Source organism: Rhinolophus ferrumequinum, chromosome 12 (genome assembly GCF_004115265.2).
Source record: "Rhinolophus ferrumequinum isolate MPI-CBG mRhiFer1 chromosome 12, mRhiFer1_v1.p, whole genome shotgun sequence".
NCBI lineage: Eukaryota > Metazoa > Chordata > Mammalia > Chiroptera > Rhinolophidae > Rhinolophus > Rhinolophus ferrumequinum.
In genome coordinates, this window is record NC_046295.1 from 69171332 (window position 1) to 69178611 (window position 7280).

Here is a 7280-nt window from a genome sequence, read left to right on the forward strand (position 1 = left end):
AGGTCACTTGCAATCTACATCCATTCCCCGAATACCTATTTTAGGCAGCACAGCAATATAAGAAAGTAGAAGCAGAAGGCATGGGCCATGTTAGTCTTCTGCATGCAAGCAAGTAATTTAAACATCAGCATACATAAATAAATATGGGACAGAGGAGTCAAAAAGGACCCATGTGAATTCTTTTCCTGCTAGGTCTGTGATCTAACTTCCATGAGTTTCAGTGACTTCTGCTATTAACATGGGGAACTGAGACCTATTAGAGAGTTATTGTGACGATTTCATAAAATAATGCATGCAAAATATCACCTAAAATTAAGGTTAACCCAGTTAAAAATCACAAATTAGGGGAAGTACATGGCCTATTCAGGGAATGAATTTTGAGTATAATAAAATAACTACAAGAAAATTTTATGAAAGAGTGAGACTAGAGAGCGAAACTACTGTTTCAAGTCTCAGGCTCATCCATTTGAACTCTATCCTGAAGTCAAAGGAAAGTCAATCAAAGGTTGAGAGAAGATGAAAGAACATACTCATTTTTTGAATAATTTATTTTGAAATACTTTCAGACTTGATAAGACTATGCAAAAATAGTACAAAGTTTCTGTACCTTTCATTGAGCTTCCTCCAATGGTAACATTTTTTGTAACTATAGTACAGTATCAAAACCAGGAAACGGAGATTGGTATAATACTATTAAATAAACCACAGACCTTATTTGGGTCTCACTGGCTTTTACAGGCAATCATTTTGTTGTTGGTGGTGGTGTATATTACTATACAATGTAATCACATGTATAGATTAGTATAACCATCAACCAAATCAGGATACAGAACTGTTCTATCACTATAAAGAAACTGCATAATGCCCTTGAGATATATCTAAGTCACTACTTACATGAATGTTTCTTTCGTTTTATACCGTGTTTCCCTGAAAATAAGACCTAACCGGAAAACAAGCCCTAGCATGATTTTTCAGGATGACATCTCCTGTGCATAAGCCCTAATGTGTCTTTTGGAGCAAAAATTAATATAAGACCCGGTCTTATTTTCGGGGAAACATGGTAGTTGAGTGCTATTCCATAATGTGGATGTACCATAGTTTGTTTATCCATTTACCCACTGAAAGGAAGACATTTGGGTTGTTTCTCGTTTGGGGTCCTTTGAGAGTAAGAGAGGATTTTTGATGGGGAAAAGATGAAGACTCAAGAGTGCCCCAAAATGATCATCATTCTTACCATAAATAGTAGGAATGTTTTCATTTCTTCATTAAGTCATTCCTGAATCACCTACTGCATATCTACCACATTCTAAAACATAAAAATGATCATGTAAGTTTCTTGGTCAAAACACTTTAATGACTTCCTATTAACCTCTGGATTAGGTAAAACTTTTTCATCATGACTTGTAGGGAAGGCCATTTCTGTTCTGGCCCATGTTGACCAAACCAGCCACGCTCTGGGACCAGTTCACCATGACACCGTTCCTCTCCTTCTTCCCGGAATACCTTTCGCTGCCTTTTACCTTACCCACCAGGACTTGGCCGTACGTTTCCCGTATGCTTGAAGCATACTTCTTTGTGTTCCTGTGCTAACCTTTATTTTCTCTAATAGAACACTGACCACTCCTTCTTCCACTTTCTTGTGTAGTTGTATAGGAACAACTTTGGATAGGAAACTCTTTGAGTACAGGGGCCATACGTATTGTACTCGTTCACCATCCTCTATCCTCTCTCTAGGTTTTAAAACAATGCTTGTAGGAGGCGACCCACCTTTAGGAGATATGGCAAGTATGAAAATGGAAGAGAGGTAGGGTCTTCCTTCAAGTTATTTATAGTCTGTTGAGTAACTTTTTAAAAGGAAAGTTTTTCCTTATTTACTAAATTCTTAGTGGAGTCTCAGCTTGCACTTTTGGCTTTCCTTAGAATAATTCGGGTGTTCTCTTAATGAATGGATCCATGTGGCCACGAGTTCACTGGGAAACTTGCTATTCCACCCTGTGAACCTCACAACCAAAATTAACTCTAGATACAAAGGAGGAGGGTTGAATGCCTGTGGTGGAGCCCAGCAATGACAGCCCAAATTTATGGGGTAGTGTTTACAATGAAGAGACACGACCCATTTTTATGTGATCTGCACCATCCAAAAAGAAAATTGAAATTGTAATTAAAGCAGGGGAAATGACAACTTAAGCATTGATTTTCCCATAAACGTGCCAACCCTCAGAATAGTGGCTGGTCTCTATGTTCCATATCCTGCTGTGTAACTTTAGATGAATGAAATCTTCACTTTCCATAACTAGACTTACACTGGAGTGTATAAATTTCAGCTTGTATGCCCTGATGACTTATCTTTATAGCTGAGCTACCTCTCAGGGTTTGGATTTAGGGAGGAGAACTTCAGAAAAATTGGGAAGAGGTATCCCATTGGGACTAGCAGTTTGCTATTAAAGACTCTTTATAGATCTGCCACTGATAAACATTCAGCCCCATCACTATTTTAGATTTCCCCAATCTCTTATGAAGATTAAACACAAAGGAATTACCATTTATCTGCAAAGGTAAAATTTACATCACCTATAATCCTTTCGTAAGTAGATATATCAGCCACCACATTAATACAAGGGTGCAATCTGAAGGCAGAAAGCCATTACATTTGCTTACTGTCAGATGTAAAGCTGCAGTTGCAAATCATGCATGATTTTAATAAGGTTTGATAATATGCTATCAGCTGGTAGGAGCTATAGATTGAACTCTTATAGATTTTTGGCTTCAGCTTCCAAATAATCAATCATGTCAAAATATGAAAATCATTTCATTTCCTTCAATTGAAAAGAAGATGTGATTTAAAATGTCAGACCTTGGATATATGAGCAAGATTCTTGTAATCAATCATGTGAAATAAAACATCTTATTTAGTAGCTCTTTGGAAGAAGGGAATATTTGGGGGGGAAACAACTTTTTCTTTTCTTTTTTGCATAATGTGGATGAAGTTCATATAGCATATGCATATGAATAACACAGACAAACCTAAACCTGGGTTTCATATTTGTTTCTTCTTTCAGCTCAGTAACCTCAGCAAGGAATTGAATGGATTTGGAAGACCTCAAACCACAGGGCATGGGAGGACAGTATTATCTATTGTATCTAGCTAGGTACAGGAATTAGGTACCGGATTCAGGTCACTTGGCTTTAAAAAAAAAAAAAAAATTACCTGGATTCAGTTTAACTCCATCACTGCCTGGCTATGTCATGTAGGACAAGTCTCTAAACTTGAGCCTCAGTTTCCCTATCTGTTAACAGATTGATTTCATCTATCCATACTCACATAAGGAATCATGTCAGAGGATGGATGTGAGAGTTCTTTACAGATGGAAACTCTATGAAGTTCTCTACAAACCTAAGCGTTGTCATCATGGCTAGACCAAAGAATATTAAAAGGTACCAGATTTACTTCTTGGTAAACCGTAAGGAAGCAGACCGATACCCCTGGAGTATGTCCAGCTAGACTGAACTCACACTAAGAGCTGAGGGACTCGACTGAGGAACCTGCCCTTACTCTTAATACGTGAAACATAACTATAAATTTTGCTAACTTACTGTGTGACTTTAGACAAGTCACTCAATCTCTTGAACTATAGTTTCTACCTAAGTAAAATAGAGTTTGGATTATATGATCTCTAAGGTTTTTCTCCAGCACTAAAAATTCATGTTATTTTGTTTTTCTTTTAAATTAAAGTAAATATATGGTGATGAAAGGAGAACTGACTGACTCTGGGTGGGTTTTCTTTGTTGTTGTTGTTGTTTGTTTTTTAGATTTGACATTAACCTCAGTAGAAATGCAGATCATAGCTGCAACACATTCCTTCCATGCATAATACAAATTCACAATTTGAGCCTCGTCTCTTTAACTTGCACAGAATTAGGAAAAATCCAATCACATTTTTGGCGATAAGTCTGTTATGCAGATAATGACGAGAAACAGTATATGAGAGTGCTTTTTAACAAATAAAATTATTTTAGTTATATTTAACAAAAATTAGTTGTATCATCCATAGGCCCTTCCAAATATAAGCTTTTGTAGTTTCTGTTTAAATCAGCCTAACCAAGTGTGGTGGGATAGAAGCCCTTGGGGGACCTATTTTAATGATTCATTGTAAGCACAAATAATTACTTTGTCAACCGTTATGTATTCCTGAATGCCTTAATGTGCTTTGGAATATTTGAAAATAGTAAATTATCTTGAGCTGTTTAATACTTTACACAGTTGATTTCTCTATTTAGGAAAATAAAAGGACTTTCTTAAATTAAGGGAGAGTTTACTGTAGTTGTTTTCTGAATGCTCTTGGTGCCAAAATTCATGGATGCTGAATGCAAACATGGTTGATAAAAAGGTAATTTTATTTGTTCGAAACCAAAAGAAGCATGTGAAGGCACAGGCAAAGACAGCCAGTATAGAAAATGTGTTTGACATTTATTGAAACATCCAGAATATTATATATATTTATATATAATAGTTTACCTTCCAATCCTAAGCAAATCAACCTTGAAGCTCTAGTTTCTCCTATGTCACCCTGTGTGTGCAGAAGAGTACGTATGTGTTTTGCATATTTTCTCTTTCTTTTTGACTGGTTGCCAAAAGTTACTCATATTTTATGGAGCACGAAGAGTGGTATGATAAGAGTTCCTTGCTCCGTCATTTTTCTCTACCAGAGACAGATGGGTTTCTCTTTTCCTTCTTGTTCATTAATCATGCTCAAACTGAGATTTTTTTTTAACTCTCTCTAGGTTTTTTCCTCTTTTGTTTTTCAGGAATTTCTCACATTACTTGACATGTATGGTTATATGATAAAGACTCGCTGGGGCTGTTTTATCCTGCTGGTTTACTTTCTGAGCAATCTTGGATCATCAGCTGGCTGGAAAAGCAGTCTCTTATCACTTTTGCAGAATGACCATTTTATCTTAAAAACAAAAACAAACAAACTGAAAAACAAAAAAAAAGGAAAAATTATTATATCCTGAACATCCACTAATCCTGATAAGGTTATTATTTTCTCTCCCTTCCAGAATGTGGGCTGGCAAATTAATAGAAAATCCTCTAGTGATTCATTGAGTCTGTGATGGAAGCAAGCTGGGGCTGATGACCCCGCTCCATTTCCCCTATGTTTGGAGATAGACTCAGCAGATTTGAGATCTAAAATCAGCCTTAACTAAACTCATGGTGTGATGTTCCACTATTCGCTCTCTCCTTCCTGAAACGCTTTCTTCACTTGGCTTCCAGTTCACCCTAACCCTCATCATTTCTTCCAGGTTGCTCCTTCTCAGTCTCCTTTGCTTGTTTCTCTTCATCTCTGACACCTCCTATCACTGGAATGTGTGGGCGGTGAGCCTTTGAAATTCTTCTTTCCCTCCTCTCACTCTCCTGGTGATCTCTTCCACTCCCACGGCTTTAAATGCAGTCTGTACTTTGTGGAGATTGCTCACATTTCTATGTCCAGTGCTGGACGCTCCTAAATTCTGGACTCATAAATCCACCCGCATATTTGACATTCTCCACTCGTATACTAAATAACATTTCAAGACTGACATTCCAAAAACAAGCGGGGATCCCCCCACAGTATTTCCCATTACTATAAATCACAAATCCAGCTTTTCAGTTCTTCAGTGCTTATTCCTTGGGATGCGTCTTGACTCTTTTCTTTCTCCTAGAGCTCATATTCAATCCATCATTAAACCCTGCCATTCAATCATCAAAAAGGATCGAACTCCCAAACACTTCCCACCACATTTGCCAAACCATTATTATCACTCGCCTGCCTTATTACAATAGCTCCGCGACTGGCCTCACCTTCTGCCCCCATCCTTCTACGTCTAGTTTGAACTTAACAGGTGTCATCCTGTGAGACGTAACACAGCACGCTGCCCCTCTGTGCAAAGCCCCCCAAGATATCTGCAGCTCATTTGAGGTAAAAGCCAAAGCCTTTCAGTGACCTATGGAGCCCTATGCCATGGCCTCCCCTGTCTGCTTCTCTGAGTTTATCTCTGAGGACACTTCCCCACTCACGCCTTTGCAGCAACACAGGCCTTCTTATCCCTCCCAAGTGCCAGGCACAGATTTTCCCTCAGGATTCTGCTGTTTCTTCTCCCTCTGCCTGAAATGGTACCCAACAGAAAATAGTTACTCCTGAAATATTTACTAAATGACGGAGAATGAAAGCTGGACCAGCTGTGGCCCCTTGCTTCTCTTAGCATTCCTTCTCTACTGCCTATGATCTTTCTAACTCCTCTGACTCCTCTTTTACATCCTGAAATATGCTGATGTGTTTCTGTCCTCAAACCCTTTCACTTTGTACCCCTCAGCTCTTTTTGTGATTGGAAATGTTTTCAAGCCACAAGCAACAGAAATCACAACAGTGACTTAAACAAACAGAGATTTATTTTTCTCATCTGAATATGTGTTGAATAATGAATGTTTGCTGGCACTGATTTAGTAGCTCAGGATATAAGGGCTGTGGGAAGGCTGGTTTGATGGTTGTGTTGGCCCTTGCTTCCGTGGTCACAAGATAGTTACAGGAGCATCTAGAGGTGTGGAGCCGCTTTCTACACAAGTCAGGGAGGTTCTTTGTGTGTGCATTTCTCTAAACAGGTAGCAAGAGACCTTTTTCAGAATGCCATCAGCTCCATGGTAGACTGTGATATCTCCTAGTTCCAAAATCCCTGGACCAATAAAAAAGGAGGATAACTTTTCGGTAGGCAAAGGATAATATCAATCTCATCCCTTTCCTCTTTCTAAATCTTACGTTTTTTTAACTTTTAACTCAGATGCTATTTCATGCTGGAGGTCTTTTTTGATCAACCTCCTCCTGTCACAACTGTGGGCTAAACGCCCTTCTTTTTGGGGCCCGTAGGCTTCTGAAGTTTTTCTTACAACAGCACTTTCATGCTTCACTATAAATCAGTGTTCTTTGTATGCTCCCACCCCCAACACCACCCTCCAACACATACACACACCCACAAACCCTGGTTAGAGAAGCCGGAATGAGAAAGGATTGAGACCCCAGGACAGAAAACACATTTTTGTCCTTCACATTGGAATTCCCAGCATCTAACCTGTCTATACAATGATTGAGTCATACATGAATTATTTTTTTTTAAATGGAGGGGCTGTCTCTTAATGACTTGTAAAATCAATTTTGCACTAAGTCAGTGTTTCCAGGATTATTAGAATCATTTTCTTATGGATCTATAGCCTAAGCCAATATTTAAACTTTCATTATCCCCAAACA